At 38.0% G+C, this 22,612-nt stretch overlaps 1 protein-coding gene across 1 annotated transcript in view; it reads left to right on the top strand.

Annotated features, from left to right (window-relative positions):
- The window catches only part of LOC135710362 (HEAT repeat-containing protein 3), a 129,318-nt gene that overhangs the window by 3,776 nt on the left and 102,930 nt on the right, over positions 1 to 22,612 (top strand). The window lies entirely within an intron of this gene.

Here is a 22,612-nt window from a genome sequence, read left to right as displayed (position 1 = left end):
AATCCTGGCTAATTGCACTTTCGACGTTTCCAGGTTTTGCGAGTAATAACGAAACGGAAAAACTCGATCTTTTCTGATTTGCATGAAACTTTGCATAAGTGTTTGTAGTGCGCATTCGCATTTTTGCTACAATTAGGTCATTTTATATTTGGTTTTTTTTTCTCAAAATGTCTTTTTACATTTTTAAATATATTGTAGCACGACAACGTAACTTATTATTGAAATGACTTTCTAAGGGCTATTTGTAGAGAAAAATAATTTATTTTTGGGAAAAATAAACACGGTATATTTTTGTGATTTTGAGAACACTTACGACAAATAGATACTTTTGGAATATCAAAAACTATGGACGCTTGCAAATTGACAAAACCAGACAACACGAACTTTTGGTAAAATTGTTGAAAAATGTAAAAGACGCCAGTTCGAAAAATATATTCACGATCCAAAATAACCACTGTTTAATAAAAATTTGAATTATTGCCCGTAACAATCAACATTATGCAAAATTTCATACAAATCGAAGAAGGTGTGTGTATATTCAATCTAACCATATTCAATCTAACCCCCACTGGCCGGCAGTGGTTATTGTGGACAGTTTTAGTCCGGGATTTAGAATGTGATAGCTCTATTGCCAGATCCAGCAACTCATTTCAGAATGTCTGGAGACAGTGTTCGCAAAAACTCAAAATCTCAAATCTCATGCATGAGTTTATGCGCCTATGAGTTTTGCCTTGCAAAATTCAACGTCGCCAAAATCACCGATGAGTTTTCAGGTTCAAAAATTCGTTGCTTTATATTTTGGCGTTATTCATTGCTGTTACTATTGTTTGTGCATCAGGAGTTGGAAAACTTGCCCAACATGCATAGGCATGATATCAATTGACGTTTGAGTGGTTTTTATGAGTTTAAAACTGGAATGATTTTTCGGCGTTGTGAGTGTGAGTGCGTGAATATGCATGAGAATCTCAAGCGTGAATTTTGTTTGCCTCATTCACACGTGAGTTTATTCTCGCAGGGAGGCTCAATGAATGAGATTTGAGAATGATTTTCCGAACACTGCTGGAGAGTCACACCCATTCCGAGGTTACTTTCCCTCACAATAAACTTCGTATGTGTGCATCACCGTTATGAAATGGATATTGGTATTACATACACACTTCCAGGTTCAAAAACATTGTTTTTAAACCTGGCCCGAATTTAGTGTTTGATATTTAATTTATAAAAAATAATTGGCCCGGTTGCACTATGTTTCCATTTTGCATTTAGGGGAAACGCTCCTATAGTTGCGGTACGTTAGTAGCGTTAGGCTCCTATAGTTGTGTACGGAGTCTCCATACACAACTATAGGAACCTAACGCTTCTAACGTACCGCAACTATAGGAGCGTTTACCCTACCTGTGGTGTGATACTTCGTTCAACGGAAACAAATTTTCTTGCATTGCCATGGTCATCTGTGAAGAGCCTAGCGACTAAAGTCGCTGGTTCACCGAGCATTCGGAATGAGTGCTCCGTACATCATTGAATCAATGTAGAGATTAGTATGAGATGGTGTTATATCTTCTTCTTGTTATTCGCATTTCAAGCTTATTGTTTAGTGCATATTAGCTTATTGCGTGCTCTCAACTTAGTGTTCTAAATGCACATCCACAGTTATTAATTGAGAGCATAAATATGTATATTGTGTGCCAAGCACAATGATACTCTATGCCCAGGGAGGTCTAGAAAATTTCCAACCGGAAAGATTCCCTCGACCATACCGGGAATCGAACCCGTCGCCTCTGGCTTGGTAATACCGTGCCTTTACTGACTAGGCTATTTTTTTGAGATTTTTTGAGGATGAATGCCGTGCAGTTCGAAGAACTATTGATGAAAGATGGACCAAAATTATGAAAAAGGACACATTGATGCGCTTGGCTATACCGGTTCATATAAAGCTCATGATTACCTTGACGTATCTCGCAACCGGAGACTCCTTCAAGAGTCTGGAATTTTTATATAGAGTACCAAAATGTACAACCTCTACATTTCTGGTAGAAACCTTAGAAGCTATTTACGAATCCTTGAAAAATTTCATTGAGGTAAGTTAATCCTGGACTTTATTATTACACCCATTCCCGATTTTTGTGTTAAAATGTATTTTACTTGGTGCAATGTATGCTTTCAAAACGCCCAAATGGGAAATTTATTCCACTCAACAACAACAATATCATATTTCCTGTCTCCTACAATTTAGGGGCAGCTTCGTCAGCTTCACTTTATTCTCCGTCATAACCCTGGTCATCTGGTGGAAGAATGCATTGAATCCATCAGTCACCACCAAACATTTTAGCCCTTGCGTCGATTGTAGGTACGTTCAATTCCCGCAAAAGCGCCGCAACCGCGTCACACGAATTCTTTGCCCTAATGATTCCGTGGTCAGTTACAGCATTCCTCTTATTTAAGACCAGATTTGCAGGGGAGAAGGAAATATAAGTGGCTAATCTTGACTAGTATTGTAATTTATTTGTAATTTATATTATGACCGAAGTCACACGAAGAATACCACCAATTATTTTAACCTTTAATGATGTGCATGCAGATTTTCAGAAGCGGCCATTTTCTTTTTTTTTCCTTTTTGCTTGACTTGAACGAAAAAGTTGAGACTGGCTCAACTTTCGTTCAAGTCAAGTGAGTTGATCAAGTCAGTTGATTGGCATGGTTTACACGTTCAATTCGCGTTCAAGTCAGTTGAATTCCCCTGCCTCGCTGGATACGCCCAAGACTGGATGAGCGGTAGCTGGTGGCCGTGAACAGTTCCTGGGGAAATCACTAGACGTCCTCCCAGATGACTATGGCAATGCAGGAAGTATTATAACAAAGGTAATTGCTATTAGATATTTTTGCAAACAGTGACAGATAGCAGACATGAAGCTCAAGTGGAGGTGCCGGGCAAAGGTGTTATATCCTAGACAAATGGTAAGTTACAAATTCGCTGTTGTCGTTGTCGTAGGCGCCGTCGTAGTCACCGTAGGCAGTACCGTTAGTATATTTGAAATTAACCATCAACTACTGAAACTATATGAATTATCGCGTATTTATGTTGTTCATTACATACCAAGTGAAATTCGAGAACGTAATTTCATTTGAATAGCTTGTTTAACCAGGGCTTAAATAATCGTCACGTTGGTCATAGCTTGTTATGATTGCCTGAACCATGAGTAAAGAGCAAATCGAAACATTGAACGACGCGTGAAAGTGGAGCTTAATCAAGGCCTAAGTACTCTTTCGTAGCTTTTAGTTTTAGGATTTGAAAGATCGCCGGTTGCAGTGGTTTGCTTACTGAGTAGAAAAACGCGGTCCCAGGTCCTTTCATATTAAAAATGTATGGTACAATCGCTTGTTTATCGTGAATTTTGTAAAACTTTTCGTTGTCGTCGGTGCTGGATTTGAATAGTTATAAAAACTTGAGTAACAGTATAATGTGATATAAGGGGCTCGGTGGCCTTAGAGCAACCGTTTTTGCTTACTGAGCAGAACATCATGAGTCTAATCTCACGTCCATCCACATTCAAGATTCGTCAATCGTTTTATTTGTTAACATGACTACATGGTAATAACAGCAACTCGATGATTCAAAAAGAGCTCGTCTGCCTAGTGGCAAACGTTTTTGCTTACTGAGCTGAAGACCGTAGGTTCAATCCTAAGCTCCTTAGCGTTATATGATCGTTAGGACATCAATTCAGATTATAGTTTATCGAAACGAACCCTGCTGCAAACCCAACCCTATTACCCAATATCCCAGTGATTCCTCGTGGAAGTGCAGAGGTGTTCTCGGCTTCCATCAAAGCGAGTGTCACGTCAACACATTCTTACCCCTTTCTTTCTTGACCTGTGTTCGGGAGCGGACGTCGCTGGTATTGCCTAGTTCTCTGTGTAATTACAGCTGGTCTGGCAATAACAGAGTAGCAACCGTGGGCGGTCAATCATGCCCATGCTGCTATATTATGACAAACTGGTATAGACTAAATTGGATGTTTTTTTTTGTACTTCATGATTGAACATTGACGGTTGAGAAAAATTATTTCCATTCAATGTTATCACATTTTTTTAAATAAATTCTTGAATAGGCTAATGTCAGTTTTATTTCTATTTTATTTCACCCCCTTCCCCCGTCAAAACTATAAAAAATATTGAAGAGGCAAGTAACTTTAGCACTATTCTGAATCGTCACTTAACTGTGCTTTATCCTAAAAATACACAAATACATTTTTTGTTATTAATTAATTATTAAATGAGATATTTTTACATAACTTGTTTTTTTAATCCCTTGTTATTTATTTGTTGCCCCTCTCCCTCGACCTTTTTAAAGGGATACATATAAGTAAACATTTAAATGTTTTTTAAACTTGTTTTCAGGACATCAACATATGAGTCAAAATTCCTGAAGTGGACCACTAATTTTTCACAAATCATTGGATTCCGTTCAAAATACGTTTATATATTGCTCTTACCACGACAAACAATAAACCAAAATATTTCGGCAAAATGCGCATTTAAACAAAAGTTATAAACAATTAAGTTTTTTTGACCCTTTTTCGAAAAAAAATCTTATCTCTAGATCGGGCCAATGAATTTATCTCCAGTTTTGATATAATCACAAGAAGACATGTTTCTTCCAAAATCACTAAAATTTATTCATCAAAAATGTAATTTGTTTATAATAATTACAATTTTTTATAAACAAATGCAATTTTTTTGGTGTTCCCCGCACGATACAAGATTTTTTTTTTTAGAATTGTTCCTTGACTTTTTTCCCATACAGAACCGTTTCAACATTTTTGTCACCAGTATTGGGAGCCGAGTTATAGCAATTTTTGTAACGCGCCGCACCAAGCGCACGGCGCCGCGTCGCGCCGCTCGCGCGTTCACGCATCGGGAAAGACACGGGAAAGACGAAACGAGGAAACGAGTTCGGACCAAGAGCGCGTAGCGACTCGCTTCGCGCGCGAGCGGCGCGTCGCGGCGCCGCGCGCTTGGTGCGGCGCGTTACAAAAATTGCTATAACTCGGCTCCCAATACTGGTGACAAAAATGTTGAAACGGTTCTGTATGGGAAAAAAGTCAGGGAACAATTCTAAAAAAAAAGCAATCTTGTATCGCGCGGGGAACACAAAAAAAAATTGCATTTGTTTATAAAAAATTGTAATTATTATAAACAAATTACATTTTTGCTGAATAAATTTTAGTGATTTTGGAAGAAACATGTCTTCTTGTGATTATATCAAAACTGGCGAAAAATTCATTGGCCCGATCTAGAGATAAGATTTTTTTTCGAAAAAGGGTCAAAAAAACTTAATTGTTTATAACTTTTGTTTAAATGCGAATTTTGCCGAAATATTTTGGGTTATTGTTTGTCGTGGTAAGAGCAATATATAGACGTATTTTGAATGGAATCCAATGATTTGTGAAAAATCAGTGGTCCACTTCAGGAATTTTGACAAAATTCAAAACAGTCAAACAGGTACAAAATTGAAAACAGTCATTTTGGATGCGTTACGAAAAATTAAAAGATTTTGAACGATAATAACTCAACCGTCTCTCGATAGATTTACGAGATAATCAATCGATTGGAAATATTTCTAGGAATTTGCTGAATGTTTCAAAACTATTGATTTCATTCTGTAAACTATTGAAAAATGGTTAAAAGTAAACCATTGTCTAAAGATGGTGAAAATCGATTGATTTTTTTATATTCTTATACTTTCTCCAACCGAGACATCAGATGCGAGTATCTGACACCTCTGATATTTTCTGTTCTACTATATAAGCGTCCAACAAGGTCGCCCGTTCCATCATTGTCTATCCGATCGTCGACCCAGCAGCAGAGCAGCAGAGCAACGGCAGCAGAGCAGCGGCAGCAGAGCAGCGGCAGCAGAGCAGCGGCAGCAGAGCAGCGGCAGCAGAGCAGCGGCAGCAGAGCAGCGGCAGCAGAGCAGCGGCAGCAGAGCAGCGGCAGCAGAGCAGCGGCAGCAGAGCAGCGGCAGCAGAGCAGCGGCAGCAGAGCCTGGGGCGAAAGGGCAACTACGCCGAGTGCGTTGGTGCCAGTGCTCCGGTATACTGGGCCGCCGTCATGGAATGCCCAGCTGCTGCAGTTCTCAGTCGGTTGTATTCACCGTCTGCTCCATAAGGGCAACTACGCCGAGCGCGTTGGAAAAATGGCCCTTTTCAGGGCCACAACATTATCAAGAAAGAGTTTAACGTACGTATGCGAGTATCTGACACCTCTGATATTTTCTGTTCTACTATATAAACGTCCAACAAGGCCGTCCGTTCCATCATTGTCAACAACATCATCCCAACAAAACGGCCCTTTTCAGGGCCACCAAACTTTCGCAAAAGAATTATTAAGGAATATTCCTAAAATATCAAGAGCAAATTTTCATTACGTCGAATGTAACGAAGGTAAACAAAGTCGAGCTATCAGTGTCAATCGATGCTCCTGCTATTACACTATATACTGTCCGAATATAGGATCACATCCCATTTTTAAATTTATTTACCACTCGAATTGCTTTTTGACGTAATCACCTTCCGATCAAAATAGTTTTCGATGTTACTAAAGTCACCCGATTTCTAAGGAGATGCCGTTTGTCTTACGTAACAGCACTGAGAAACCCGTGAGAAGTGTGTTTTCGTCGTTTCGCTTTCTCATTATTAAAGTGAATAAATCGAACTGTTTGTTGCTAAGATGATTTCGGTGGTCCTAAAATGATGAATGGGCTGCACGTAAGAAGACGTAATTGATAATTCTCCCGAATATCCTGGTAAATACACTTTGACTTAAGTAACAATAGGGGCCACCAAACGACGTATAATAACTTTTGACTCAAAAACCAGTATTTCATAGCATGAAAGCTAGCGAATTGCCTTTGTATGATTAAAACCCGGCTTAATATGTTAAACATTGCTATCACTATGAGATTATATGTGTTTGATTGGAAATAGGAATATCTTTTCGGTCATCAAAACAAAACTTTATTTTTCTCGGATCGGTGCGTATGTTACTTACGACATAATGAAAATTTGCTCTTGATATAATATACACAATTAAGTACAACACATAACAGACGTTATCCAACGCCAACTAGTATACAACCCTTCCAACTTTTTTAATTATGAAATAATTAGATGCCATGATCATATTTTGAAGGATACAAGAAGAGGTTGCAAAGAATATGTTTGACATATTAAACCTGTTTATTTCACTTCATGAGAGTCACAATCAGCGATTTTTCACACACTCACTCACTCGCTAACTCAGCGATCAGCAAATCGCATACCATCTTTTGGTTTTATTATTCCGAAAAACATTATTTTAGCTGTAATGAGTATTTGCAACCTTGTATGTAACCCCTTAAGTCGTGTCGGACATAAAATGAATTGCAAGCCAACGGAGAATAAGCCTGCAAACATTTTTAATTTTGTGTTGATGTACGCTTAAATTAAAAGCTATAAATAAATCTGTAAGCAGAAGATTAGGGGTTACCTTCTACGAGTCACAATCAGCGATTTGCAAATCACTAAATGAGTTAGTGAGTCAGTAAGTAATCACTGATCAGATATCAGGAAGCGAAGTCGACTGGTTTTATGTTTCAAACATATATTTCTTAAGTTTTACTAAATAAAAATATGTTCATAGCATCTAAATATTTCATAGTTCCAAAAAACATTTGTTTAGCTGTAATGAGTATTTCAACATTGCTTCTAATCTAAGAACTTCGCCCAATGCGCAATGGTTACTTTATTTATCTTATTTTGGTTAACGTTTAAAACCGCAGACACTTATTTTGCTCGGGTTGCGCAGATCCGGTGCTGCTCAGTGCTCATATAAAGGAAAGAAGCACCTCTTCCCAACGTTCATTCCGATACCTACTGTTTGCCAATAATGCATGTCACCAAATGGAGACGCTAGGTGTTATACGAGCAGCCATCGTAAGCAATCACGAAACAAAGCATGCATCAAATGGCGAGTCAAATAAGTCCATCCTTATCAATAGTAAATCATCTTGGAATTTACAAAGGTGTTGAAGATATTTTGGAAATCCATTTTAAATAATGATACACTTTGACTCCCACTTCTTTACATCAAATGATAACTGAAACTAAATTGGTTCATGTCTCTTTTTTGGGGACGCGTCTTCATTGTGCTAGCTTTTTTTCCGTTTCATTTAGTTTTAATTCCGTCCAATCTACGGACCTGACGGGTCGTCATCTTCATGTATATATGGATGCTGTGTCAAACAGAGAGCGCACGGCAATGACACTCTTACGGAACAAAATGACGCCAAGACGACACAGACGGATGACATTCCTTTTTTGATGCAGTGTGGTTTTCTTCCTACCAAAGGGGAGGCTTGGGCTATGCATTTGTTTGGAAAATGCTCAACATCAACAGTTGCATTGAAAATCCATTCTCCCTTTTGTGCACGATGCCAGCATCAAACCTTAACGATGCGGTTGCGCGATCATAAATTTGTTGGTAGGTAGATGCGTATTTTTAGGAAATTGCATCCCACTAAATCCTGACTGTTGCAGGGAGCAATTTAAATGATAAACTAATTCCAATATGGCATTTTTATGATATGACAAGAAACAATTTGAATTCTTCCACATTTGTGCCTAGCTATATATATAGGTACATAGGTGGTAACGGAAAAGTTGAAACGCAACCGTACGCCCTCATCAATTGTGGAAGAAGATCTGCCTAATGACTAAGAGACTGCGGCGGCCGCAACTGTTAGTGAAGATCCGCACTAGCATATAATAAAAACATCAACAAAAAAGATGACGGCGTCCGACGCCAAATGCACGGATGTGCCGCGAAAGCATCCAGACATGGGAAGAAACACGAAAACCGTCACGTCGTGCTGCTGCCTCTACTACGTACGGCAAACAAAAACAGCTTGGACTTGGGAAGGGGAAACTCCAAGAAAAGAAGATCGCATATCTTGTTGGAATTAATTAATAAATGGCTCAGTTTCACACGATGATCCGCGTGCGATATGCATTAGAAAGAAGACCACAGTGCAACAGTTCAGCAATAGCTTCTTATATACACAGTGCACTTCACAAGACACGAAGGGTATAGCCGACATTGTTTTATTATGCTAATTATGGATCTTAACTTGTGTTACTCATAACCAGCAGCAGCAGGAGCCGTCGACAACCCGAGGGATTTTACACAAAGAAGTGTTGTTTATGACTGTTAACAGCCTGCAGTCCAGACACGGAGGTTGTGCTATATAAGGATCTGTGTATCGATCAGTCACGTATCATTAGGATGTAACTGTTCGGTGCCATTCAACTGGCTGAGTAACTATCTTCTTGCAAGCAAATTTAATTACAGTTTGATTTATTGTGGACAATGCTCCATTCCCATGCGTCACGGTTTCAAAAAAGAAGTATTTTCTATTAGCATCTAAAATTGTATGGTGGTAAGCTCCAAACGGTATTATCTTCTTCTTTGGCTTTATTACGTTCCAACTGGGACTTTACGCCGGCTATCAACTTAATGTTCTTTGAGTAGCATTCTGAGTAGCAGTTGTTAATTGAGAGCATTCTGAGCCTGTACTATTTTTGCATTAGTACATATTGTGTGGCAATTGCAATCATACTATCATGATTTTTTCCAACCCAAAAAATTCCTAGACCGGAACGGGAATCGAACCGAGCCGCCTCCAGCATGGTCTTGCTTTGTAGCTACGCTTTTAACGACTGAGCAGAGAGAGGCCCCAAATGGTATCATCCCAAACGGTATCGGATTAAACAAACGATCCTAATTAGACATTTTGCAGATCGTTCAAACGGGGTCAGTATTAAAAGTTAGTAGATTTTATTGATTTTTTAGATGTAACTGTCATTTGAAATTTTACCGAATTTTTGCTGTTTAAAAATCCGAATTTTTTACCGACTACGGTGAACAGACTCATAACGAATATACGTTCTATCTATGGGCTGCTTCCAACACATAACGTACAGAGTGAGAGTAAAATCGATTGTCGCTGGTAGGTTATTCCGAGTTTCAACTGTTTCGGTAATACAATTCGTCTTATTTAACAAGCATAATGAACTTAAATTGGACGAATTCGTGTTTTCCCAGATAATATGTAAATTTGTTATAAGTTAGGTAACACAATAGGGCTGCTTATAAAGATCAATGTACTTTAATGCATTTTCGAAAAATTCAAATTCAAAAATTGTTCTCCTTTTCAGTTCTTTGTGATACCCCGGGTGAACACGTCGATTGCCTTCACTTCTTCATCGAGCATCTCATTCGCTTCCGCTGTAGCACCTCCGGCAACCACATCTGCGTACGAACTAGTGTCCAAACTAGTAACACTTCGATCTTGCTTATATTTTGGTTTTTCGTCCAGCTAGGGACAGGTAATCATATGGTGCCCATCCATATCATCACAGACAAACAGACGTAATTCTTTATTCTCAATCATCATACTCGCATTGAATGTTCAATTCAAACATTATTAGTTGCGCGAATCTCCCACCACAACAATGGCATCGGATCACATTGACGTTTCTATACATTCAATTGACTTGGCATGCAAGTTTTTTCCGCGAATAGCTCGTGATTTGTCGTTGGTGAGTTTGTCTGTCATATTATATAGAAAACACATGTTCCCTTGGTAGAATACATTCCCCTTCCAATTGAGGAAATAGAGCGATGTGGGAATTTCTTTTTTCACATCCATATATACACCATGCCTACCAGTGTACATGTCCAAGCACAACTCTGCTGGGAACTTCTCCCGGATGACGCACTCAACTTTACCATATTTTCCCAGCACCAACACAAGATCTTTGTCGGGAGCTTCAGGTGGCAGATCATACACTCGCACATATTGAACATAATTCCCCGCTTTTGAAATGCGTACCTCGACTGCCTTTCCATCATCATAATGGAAGATTAATTGCTCAGGGTTATGCAGCAATGTATGGAGCATCGATTCCTCTGACTTAAACTTTATGAAATGGTATTTTATCATGCTATCCTTCATCTTCGAAATTACGTCTGAGAAATTTAGCAGCGCCGGTGATGTATTGGTAAGCGTGATTGCCTCTCACCCTGGGTTCAATCCCAGTTGGCGTTGCCGGGATTTTCTGAGGCATAAACTCTCTAATCACGCCTTCCTTCGAGAAGGGAAGTAAAGCCGTTGGTTCCGTTCTATGAGTCGGTTGATTGATATGTAGGGTCCAGGTGTGGGAGCTGCCTCCCTGGTGTCGGTATCGTTGGTACTCAATACGGAAAACAAGATCGACGGAAAACAAACCAAGGAAAAAGAAACGTCCGTGACAAATTTGTAGGATTTTTTTTCGCTACGTAGGGGAAATGGCTCCAAGATTAGGTCCATCGCTAAAAATCTGCTATTTATCAATTTTATCTAGATGAACACGTAATTGGGATGATACTAATGGATACTTTTCAGTTCTTTAGATTTAAGTAAGTGTTTTAGAAATAGTTACCAAATTAAAACAAATGAAATTCGTAATCCTCTCAACCTTTCCCCATCCGTAAATTGTAAAACACCCTAACCTCGAGACGACCGCGAGTAATCTTTAAACCCAAAAAAAGATTATTATTGTAGAAGAAATAGAATATATCGGCTCTGTAAAGTTTATTCGACTGAACCTGTACAAATAAACGAATTAGCAAAAAAAAAAATGGAAATTGTTGGACGCTATTGAAAATTTAGTCGATTGATGATTTTTTTTCCTTTGATTTGTTTTCCGTGCTGAGCACCAATGCTACCGACGCCAGGAAGGCAGCTCCCACCACCTGGACCCTACCTATCGACCCATCAACTCATGAACCGGGGACCAACGGCTTTACTTCCCATCCGAAGGAAGGCGTGCTCAGAGATCTTATGTCTCAGAATATCCCGGCGGCGCCGACTGAGATTGAACCCAGGCCTGCTGGGGTGAGAGATTATCACGCTTACCACTACACCACCGGCCTCGATGATTGCTGAAAATTAGAGTAATTTAGGCCGACATCTCCCATTTTTTTTCTGAAAGGGCAATCCAGTTTCCTACAATTTTGTCAGGAAACCTCGCAGGAAACCTGGCTCACCCTCCATTTCGTAGGGTTGTCACAAAAAAACAACTTGTATAGAACGGAAAACGTGATTTAGAGGTTATACTGATGAGTTTAAAAAAAATGTATTTTCATAGCTATTTCCGAAAACAATTAAAAATACGTTGAAATTTACTGAAACCTAGGCCAATGTTATTTTTTACACATTTCTTGGGGCTGCAAGATAAGCGACGCATCACTCAAGCTGCTTTTCGGAGAGCTGAGCGTCGACAATATTTTCATCTCATTTTTCTTTCCTATCCAATGAAAATATCACTCTATCAAAATGGGGGCGACCCCGGCGTAGTGGTTAGCATCCATACCTCTCACGCTAAAGTCACGAGTTCAAATCTCACCCCCGGACAAGTCACGAATGACCCAAGCGCGTTAAAGTGACTATATAAAAAAAAAAAAAAACTCTCTCAAAATCATCGAGAACCTTTTTTTCATCTCGCATTTGACACCGAAAATATTCGATAGTGAATTGCTGGAGTCCGAGTGCAGCAAATGAGCGTTTGTGCCCAATGTGATGTAAACAGGTGACTCAATTTGTGCACCTGATGTTTAAATGTATGACGGGGCTTAACGTCACACTCCGTCAACCATTCAAACAGCGGGAGAACATTAAGAGATAATATCACATCAAAGTGGATGCACTTCAATCGTGTCGAAAATATTACTTGCAAAAAAGGACGAAATTAATCGCCCTTTTTGGTATATAAGGCTGCTATACGACTGATATGAAGTTCGGAAACCCTATATTTACCTTAAAGTTCTGTCCAGTTAGAATCCGGAATCACTTATTGTGTTGCAGCGGCACGGAAAGTGACCGCTGCAAGAATTATTTTACAGCGGTTTGTTTACCTAGGCGCCTACTTTCTGTGGTATACATTTCACGGTGTTTCGTGCAGTGAGTCAAATTTTTTTCCAGATGGAGAGGAGAGAAAAAATTAAGCACACCCACGTTGATAATCCAACGTGGTCCGCAATAAAAATCGCAAAAACGTTGAAAATCTCCAAATCAACCGTGTATGATGTGCTCAAACGTTTCAGGGAGCGAAAGAGCGTGGATCGAGTGCCTCAAGGTAAGCGTCGTAGTGGAACATATGACCGAAAGCTGAACCAGAAGGTGTTGAGAACCGTCAGAGCAAACCCTGGACTATCAGATAATGAAATCGCACAAAAATACGCTGCTGCTCGCAGTACCGTTCGAAGAATTCATTTGCGAGCAGGATATCGTTCTTATCGAGCCAGCAAGCAACCAAACAGAACGTTGAAGCAAAGTTTCGTCAGCAAAACTCGAGCTCGGAAATTTTACCAGCTGGTTTTGACGAAGTATCAAGGATGCCTGCTCATCGACGGTTAAACCTACGTCAAAATAGATTTCGGACAGCTTCCTGGCCAAAAATTCTACATGGCGACGGCACGAGGAGATGTTCCTGCGAAGTTTAAATTGCTTTTATTGACAAATTTGCCAAAAAAAAAAAATGATTTGGCAAGGGACATGCAGCTGCGGAGCAAAGACCAAAGTGTTCGTGACGAATAAGACGATGGACTCGAAGCTGTACAAGAAAGAATGCCTCAAAAACCGCGTACTACCTTTCATTAAACCCCATAAAGGTCCCGTGAAGTTTTGGCCAGATTTGGCGAGTTGCCACTACAGCCGGGAAGTCATCCAGTGATACCGCGATAATAACGTAGATTTCATCGATAAAAACATAAATCCACCCAACTGCCCGCAGTTCCGGCCCATCGAGAGATTTTGGGCAATAATGAAGCGGAAGCTTAAGAAAAGTGGATAAACGGCTCGGGACGCGATTCAGATGACCAAAAGGTGGAACATATGTGGCAAGGAAGTTGACTCCGGAGGTGTGCAGCGTTGATGAAATGATTTGTATTGATATTTTTTCCTAAAAGTACAGTGATTCCCCTTTGTTTTGATGTATTAACCTTATTTGTACGTCAATCCGTTACCGAGATACAGATGATTTTATTATTCCGGATTCTAAATGGACATAGCTTTATATCGCAAAAAGGGCGATTATCGGGTAGTTAGCGGGCTTGGTGGTTACTTGGGTAATACAGTGCATAAACTGACATTACGCCACCGACGAACCGACGTGACAGCTCATACAAGCTACATTCAAATTTTTGCCCAAGACGCCATATTTAAAATACGTTAAACACTACCATCCGATCGCGTCATATCATTAGAAAGGACACAAATTTATATCGCCTTGGTTTGCATCTCACCTCGTTTGAAAGATCTGATCGCCCGTTTGACAGACTGAATCGCTCGCTTGACTAATGGAATTGCGGACAAACGAAATGTTCCTGTGGCATGTTGGTTCGTTGGTGATTACGCTGCTCTTACTGCATTTGTTTATTTGTGTGGCCATAAAAATTACATGAGATTTTCGACGTGATTGAAGTGCATCCTATTGGATGTAATGTTAAAATTTATTTTTTGCTGTGTAGTCCATTTTACGCAATTTTTGTCTGCCAAATTTGATGGTATTGATGTTACGGTTAAAGTTCATTCATAAATTGAAAAATCAGCTGATGAGAAACGTCTCATAAAATCTGTATCAACAATAGAAAAGGACCCATCAGCATTTGTAAACAAACTGTTCCAAAGCGTTTTCATCAACAGGCAAAGGTCGCCCACGCAAACTAACACTATCATCGGATAGGGGAAAGTTTTCCTACACGATGATGGTGTTGGTTTGCGTGGGCGGCCTTCGCTTTGCGAGGAAAGGTCTTTAGAACGGTATGTTTACAAAGGCTAATGGGTCCTTTACTATTGGTAATATCTATAAATGCTTTATTAATTTGAGCCAACTAAAGACCAAAACGAGAGAAAATGAAGAAGTCACTGTTTTTTTTTCGCAAGCAATACATATTTATTTTGTTTGCTGCAGTTTTAATGTTCCACACTAAAACAAAACCATAAACGATAAAAACAATAACCCAAATGAGAAAACTTTGCAACAAATGGTTGGAATGATAATCGGAAGATATTGTAACAATCGCCCTTTTTTGTTGAAGTATTTTTGTATGATATTGTGTTCTTATTTATTTTCATCTATTTAATTAACTTGAGTTCAATTAAATTAAATTAAATATTTGTTTCATGTTCAGATTTCTTTTCAATAGTTCCTTTATATTAAATACATTCGAATTAAGTAAAAAAACATATGGACTGATACGATAAACTAGCTAAATGAAACGAACTCTAAATTTCATACAATTAATTTACAGTCACGCAACTCTCGTACCTGTACTGCGTCGTTTGCACAACCATCTATGAACGGCTCACTATTCGTGCTCCCGTTATTCGGTTAAAGAAACCACCTTTGGAATTGGTTAGAAATGAGAAGGAATGTGACGAGCAGATTGTAACAATGCAAGAGGGAGATCTATTTAATTAAACTCTCACGACTTTGATTTAAAGAATCCGTTGGACTTCCGTTCCCCTTACGTCTTTATCTTTAGGAGTCACAGAAATTTCTCGTGCAGTTCGTCCTTGACCGTGGAAGAAGGAGCGAGATCTTGCTAATTGTGTCGGGGTTAATTTTAGCCAAATAGTATTAAGTAGTTTTGTGCGGTAAGAAGTTGTGCGAGTTGAAGGTGTCTAAAGCAACATCAAGAAAACGGCTTTTTGTGTCCGCCTAGATTACGCAGTGATACAGCGACCAAGCATAAAGCGAATGGTGAACAATTGTTTAATCGCATCACCTTCGTCGCTCTCCTAATCCACGCTCTGGCGCCCAAGGTAGCTCGGCTCATCCCATCGCTTATCCCTAAATCATGTGTTAGATGCATCTGATAGAGAGGGTCTAAGGTCATTCCACGTTTCGTGTATCGTGAGTATATTCGTTGATAATGTGGGAATTCTTCGTCTTCCAAACTGGAAAATAGTAAGAATTGTTGGGAAGTTTCTGCCTGTGATGATGATCAGGATTCGGTCGCGATTCTGCTCGGAACGAGCCTGCTCCTCTGTTCCCGCGTTTTGATAAACAGTTCGAGAGGTGGTTTATTGGTCAGTAGCTAGCCGAGCATCACACAGCACGACGGGTGATCCTCTTCAGAGGTGGCGCATAAGCCATCCGTTTTCCATTACTCAACCGGGACTCAAGAGTTGTACCGTAGCTGCCACTATGGGGCGCTAAAATATGTATACAGCCATTCCTTAGCAAAACGATATAGTGGTTCTCAGAATTTCGTAATAATTTTTAATTGGTAGTTTTGTTCCTTATCGCAAAATATTAGACACACATTTTTTTATTTTGTCATTAGGGTGACCATTTCCATGTTAGGGTAGTCCAAAAAACCGTTTTTTTTTCAAAAATTACTTTTTTCAAAATTTCAAAACTTTTCAACCACTGGGCTGATTTTAAAGATCAAAATATCAAATAAAAGGTATTTTAAAATACTTTTTAGAAAAAAAAAAATTATATTTATGAATTGGGATTTTATATTGGAAAACATTGATTGTTTTTGTATGGTATGGTTTTCATGGTTTGTAGACAGAATGTGCAATATGTTTTTATATTTTTCCTAGAAAATTTAAGCTATTTTACCCAAAATTTAAAAAAAAAATCAGCGATGTGTTTTCCTTAATTAGATTATGTGACTATGTAAGCTATGTATCAATGGAGACAAATGTTAGTATAGTAACATAGCAGTATTGAGCGAAAATCCAAAACTTGATAACTAAAAAACTACCGGCGTCCCTACCGAGTGAGACGAAATGATCATGGCTACTTTTCTTGAGAGAATTGCTTTTCTTGAACTAAGTTCTCTCGCACTTTGCCTTAACTTTTCATTCTCTGTACGGGTGAAAAGTGACGTTTCTCTTCATACCAGTCTTGTAAGCGGTCACGGTAGTCGACACATTTTCTATGATAACACTAGTTTACAGCATTTTTGAACTCGGTAAGGTGATGATCATTTCCAATGCAAAATCCTACGCTGAATTCAATGCCGTGGTCAGAAAAAATTAAAGTAGAGCCATTTTTGAGATATACAAAAATTTTGATTTTTTGAATTTTGGACAAAAGTACGATTACTAAAATGTCAATATCTTTGGAACTAGTGCACCAATTTTAAATCTTTTTTTATGAAAATGAAGCTATCGTTCACTAGAATATTTAATTAAAATCTTAATTAAATCTTAATTAAAAATTTAGTTTTGAAGTCATTTAAAAATTTACAGCATTTTTTTTTATTTTTCCTGCGAATTTTCCATAAAAATCTTGTTTTAATCAACATTTTTAATGGGATAAAAAGATTCAAAAAATTATTCCATAATTTATTCTTAAAGTCCATTCAAAACCGGAGAAAATGAGCCTTTAATGGATGAAATCGGATGGAAATTGTCGAAGTTATGAGCATTTTTGTAAAATCATGGAAATTGAATGTTCCAAGATTGGCCGTTGTCCCGCTCCTAGGTTCAGGCACCACTTCCAGTAAGCCTTTCTGCGGACGTGTACGCATACGGTGCATTTCACTAACACTACCAGCTGTCACGCAAAATTAAATGGGATATTTTCCACAATATAATTTACGCTAGTGTTTGTGAGACCGCTCGGCGAGAACCTAACACAACCAAATTTATTTAGCTTCACTTTCATAAAAAAGATTTAAAATTGGTGCACTAGTTCCAAAGATATTGACATTTTAGTAATCGTACTTTTGTCCAAAATTCAAAAAATCAAAATTTTTGTATATCTCAAAAATGGCTCTACTTCAATTTTTTCTGACCACGGCATTGAATTCAGCGTAGGATTTTGCATTAGAAACGTTGATCAACTACTAAAGTTCACAATTTTTATGTTGTTTTGTAAACTAGTGTAATTGACTGCCTTTACCTCCTAAACTTGCAAAACAAGCTATCATAGTACAGTACTATGTCGCCGAAGAACGCCACAAATGGATGTATTTTAAGTTTTTCTCATAATAAGAGCTGCTGATGTTGTGCTTGTGTAAATTCTGAAAAAAGCAATCAATGATGTCCTAGTAATAACATTTCTGATCTGAAATGATTTTATTAACACCAAATTGAGGAATTAGAACGAAATTACACAGGATACTTGTTTGATAATTTACTTTTTGCTCGAATTTTATTCTATCGGTTGTGTTGTGTGAGAGAGACGACGGGATAGCATGAGTATGCGAACAGACTGTCACGCACGACAACGAAGCGAGTGTAGTAAAAAACCTCAACTGTTTCAACCCCTGCTTCTTACATCAGTGATAATTTTGATCTCTGAGTATATAGAGTATAGTCATAGAGGTAACTCTAAGACTAGAAGGTCCCGAAATAACGTGTCCAACTTTTTGGCACAGCTCTGGTACTCTCTTCGGTCCCAAGCTAATCGATTCACCCCTCGAAACATAGGAAAAACCAATAACCCCTCATTCTATCTGTCAAACTTTCATAGCGAATCAAAACAAACATTGCGTAGTACTAGAATTTCGACTAGAATGGGATACGTTAATCGTTTGCTTGGGACCAATAGGCTAGTCAAGTAGTGAGCCAATTTAAAATCGTTAGTTTCGTTTTGATTGTTGGTATAGTGGCGTTTACCCAACTAACATTTTCAGCTTTATAAGCCAACTTTTCCAGCGTTGTGCCGTAAAGTAGCTGAAACAAAGCTGCAGATACAGTTACAAGCAGAAGCTAGCAAAATAGTTTAGGAGAGCGTTTACTCAACTTGTTCACAACCATTATTGAATTTGTCAGTTGCTCTGAATAACATTAGCCATTAAACGCTTGTTTAATATTTGTATAGAAGTGACACTTCTATACAAACATTAATCAACTTTCAACTTTTAGCTTCAAAACAAAGCTAATAAAGCGAAAATATTACTTGTTTGATGACTTCTACACAACCAACCACTCTTGCTGAATAATATAAACATCAAAAGTGCTTTTTCACCAACTAAACAACCTATACTCAACTAGTAAACTGTGTTAGCGCTGCTGTGGAAGCTATTTTAAGTCAACTCGGTTTATTTTTAGACTTGTGCAGTTTTACAGCTTTTACTCTGCTTCTTTACAAAGCTGAATTAACTAGTCCAGAAAAGTGATTCATGTGCACTATTATAAACCCTCTACTCAGCGTTCTTGTTGTAGAAAGCCGTGTATATTTGTTTACGGCAATTCAAAGTGTTGGCGTAGCGAAGTTGGTAGTATCCGAGGTAGTATCAAGGTTCGCCATTGCGGTCGTCTCGAGGTCGATTCCAGATCCCGGAACAGTGTAAATAATTTGGTAGTGTTAACTGGTTATAAACTAATTTCGATTAATTTGATTCGCGATAAAATAAACATGGTAAATTCCCCCAACAAAAAAAAAAAGCGTAAACAATATTTAACCTGGCGTCAAGAGAAAGCTGTGTAGTGATTATTGGATAATCGGGTAAAGGTTAAGTTAGCGCCTTTCAAGTTTAAACACAACTAAACAGCAGGATAACAGCTGTATAAAAGTGTAAATAGATGTACAATAAGAGCTTGTCACAACACAGCCATAAGTAGCTGACTAAGTTCGCCAGATTTGCGTATATAGAGGTTGAGTAAAGGTTTCCTCATATCGTATAACATTTGAATACAGCTTGTATAAATGAAATGAGTAAAGCGTTTACATTGCGAAAATTATTAGTTGGGTAGCGCACGCACACTAGAGGGTGCATCACTGTGTAAAGCTGTTTATTATTTTCCTCTGGTTAACCTAAAATATATATGAAATTTGTTCTGTCAAAATGAGTTTGACAGCGATTTGTTATGTATTTTCCTCAGATTTATACTAACACGCTCTCACATATCGAACCAATAAAATCAGACGTGAAAATCTCTAAAAGAGATATTGTTAATGTCTGTCATCTTTCCTTCAAATATTACAAAAAAATTTTAAAAAATTAGCTAAAAGAATTTTAAAAAAATCTAAATCGTCACTTGCTCTGCACTTTATCCTAAAACTACACCATTTTATTTTGTTTATAACTAGCTGAGAGTGTCCGGCCTTGCTCGAGATTCAATATTAGCTGGAGTTTATGCACCAATTAAAAAAAATGTATATTGTACGTAGTTCCTTCCCCTAAGTTATCTAAGGGGCTACCACCTATAACCTCCACATGCCAAATTTGGTTCCATTTGATTGGTTAGTTCTCGAGTTATGCATAAATTTCTGTTTCGTTTGTATGGGAGCCCCTCCTTACAGAAGGGGGAGGGATCTCAAACCATCATAAGAACCTTTCCCGGCACCAAAAATCCCTGCATACAAATTTTCACGCCGATCGGTTCATTTGTTTCCGAGTCTATAAGGGTCAGACAGACAGACAGAAATTCATTTTTATATATATAGATTTATCAATATATTACTAGGATTTTTGATCTAATTCCCGTCCTACTAAGGACATCCCGCACTTTACCACGATTTTTGGAAAGCGTTTGAACAAAACATGGAATGTTTTCATCAAAGATAACTTTTAAATTTATCCACCTTTCCATACGTACCGTTGGATTTGATAAAGAGTCAAACAATGTTGAGATGTTATTAAAAATCTAACACTGCTTCTTGCTTCTAAATTCGTCCTACGCGTTTCAATTCCGTCCAAACGCATTGAAACGCCATTAGATTTTCTTCGTCCTACGGATAAACGGAGAAAAAGGGGATGAGCTAGGAGCGCTTCTTTTGTTTTGAGAACAATGAGCGTAAATATGCATACAATGCGCTCTAATAGGATTTATGTCGTAGCTAATGAACTAACGCATCGGAACAAACGTATTATTGTTTTGTGCATGGTGAAATCATTGATATTATTGATGATTTCTGCTCGATAGAACGAAAATGGGCGATTACGACGAAGTAGCGCTCTTCCCTATATGAGTTTTTTTTTTGTTCATTCCTTGTTTTTTCGATCTTTTCAGTGATGTCTGGCATTACAATAAATTAATATTTGCATTAGGCTAATTTTGTATTAATTCATTATTTAAATACCTTTTTTATGTCCCTTTCAGAATTGTGCAGGAAGATTCTCATATAAACCCCGTGTCAAGGAATATCAGACACGTTAACATGAAACTATTCGTTTTTGTATTCTTTCAGAAACAGCAAGTTTGTCGTCAATTTGAATGTTACATTCAAACATCGCTATGATGAAAGATGCACAATTAGTATTCTGTTTAACATTAAAAGTGACTGTGCTGATGCTTATGTTGACGTTATGTTAGTTAAATTTATTGTGTAATTTGGGGTCTGTGAGGATACAGATTTTTCGATACAGGCACACAAAACAAATGGCATGAACTTCAAACGTAAGTGCACCAATTGGGGAAATGTAAGATTTGTTTACACATTGGATAAAAAGAATACATACAGTGGATCTCAAAATTGAGCATTCAGCTGCCCGTACATTTCAGAAAAACAGCTGTACGAGAACATCTTAAAAATATAGATTTCTAAATTTTTGGCTGCTGGCTCATCAACCATTTATTAGTTATCGGTACAGTAGGGCTTATTTGGATAAGTTGTAAGAAGATAGAGCTATTTAAGATTAACTAGATTTCCTAAAAACACATTTTCTTGAAATGCAATGAGCCAAACATAATAAAATTTTGCTTCTCTGTAATCATAATAAAGATCTTTAAAATGCCGCTAATTATTGTTATTGTTATTGTGTCATGCTGGAGGGGGCATTGAGCCTGGTCGCCAGTGTAATTTTGGTGACCAATTATGATGATGTTGCCTGGTGTGACTGTCTGCTGATCTAATAAAAATGGTACATAGCCGGCTACGTTGAAATGACTATCGGGTTTACTTGGATTGCGTATTTAGTCTTTAATTTGTTTATTTTTATGTTAATATTATTTTATCATTTTTGTTTGTCTCTTTTCAATTCATCCTTCTATAGAAAACCGGAGCACAAATGATCTTGAACCTGCCAGTTTATGAATTGTATCCGGAGCGACTTCGCTTTTTATTAGGGATGTTTGTATTTGAAAAGGTCGTTAATTTATTTGATTGTTATTTTACCTTTAAATGTTTATTATTAGTATTATTATTATTATCTTTTTTATTTTTATTTATATGTTTGTAGAGGTCAGCAGCCCATAAATGTAAATTAGTTTTATGCATCTAAATTACCTTTGTTGTGATACATCCTTCAACGAAAACAACTTTTATTGTATTCCCCTGCTTTTCTGGGAGGACATTCGCGTCCCATGTCACTGGTCATCTTTAGGTCACCCAGCACTTGGAATGTGCACTCCGTCGGTGTTATATGCAAATTGCAAAAGAAAGAAAGAAAGAAATACATACAACCGGGATTAGTTTCAAGAAGTGATTATTTTCATCGGATTCCCCAACTAACCATACTATCGCAAAGTGAGTATATACAAAGCTTTATTGCGACTATATGGTTACTTGGGTACCCATAGGCCATCAGAATGGTTCATCGGTTGCAAATTCAGGCATTTTTTAAA

The sequence above is a fragment of the Ochlerotatus camptorhynchus genome, unplaced genomic scaffold (genome assembly GCF_037179485.1).
Source record: "Ochlerotatus camptorhynchus isolate MF236.1 unplaced genomic scaffold, CSIRO-AGI_Acam_v1.1 ptg000379l, whole genome shotgun sequence".
In the NCBI taxonomy this organism is placed as follows: Eukaryota; Metazoa; Arthropoda; class Insecta; order Diptera; family Culicidae; genus Ochlerotatus; species Ochlerotatus camptorhynchus.
The sequence above is the reverse complement of the archived record's forward strand: the minus strand, read 5'-3'. Positions and strand labels throughout refer to the sequence as shown.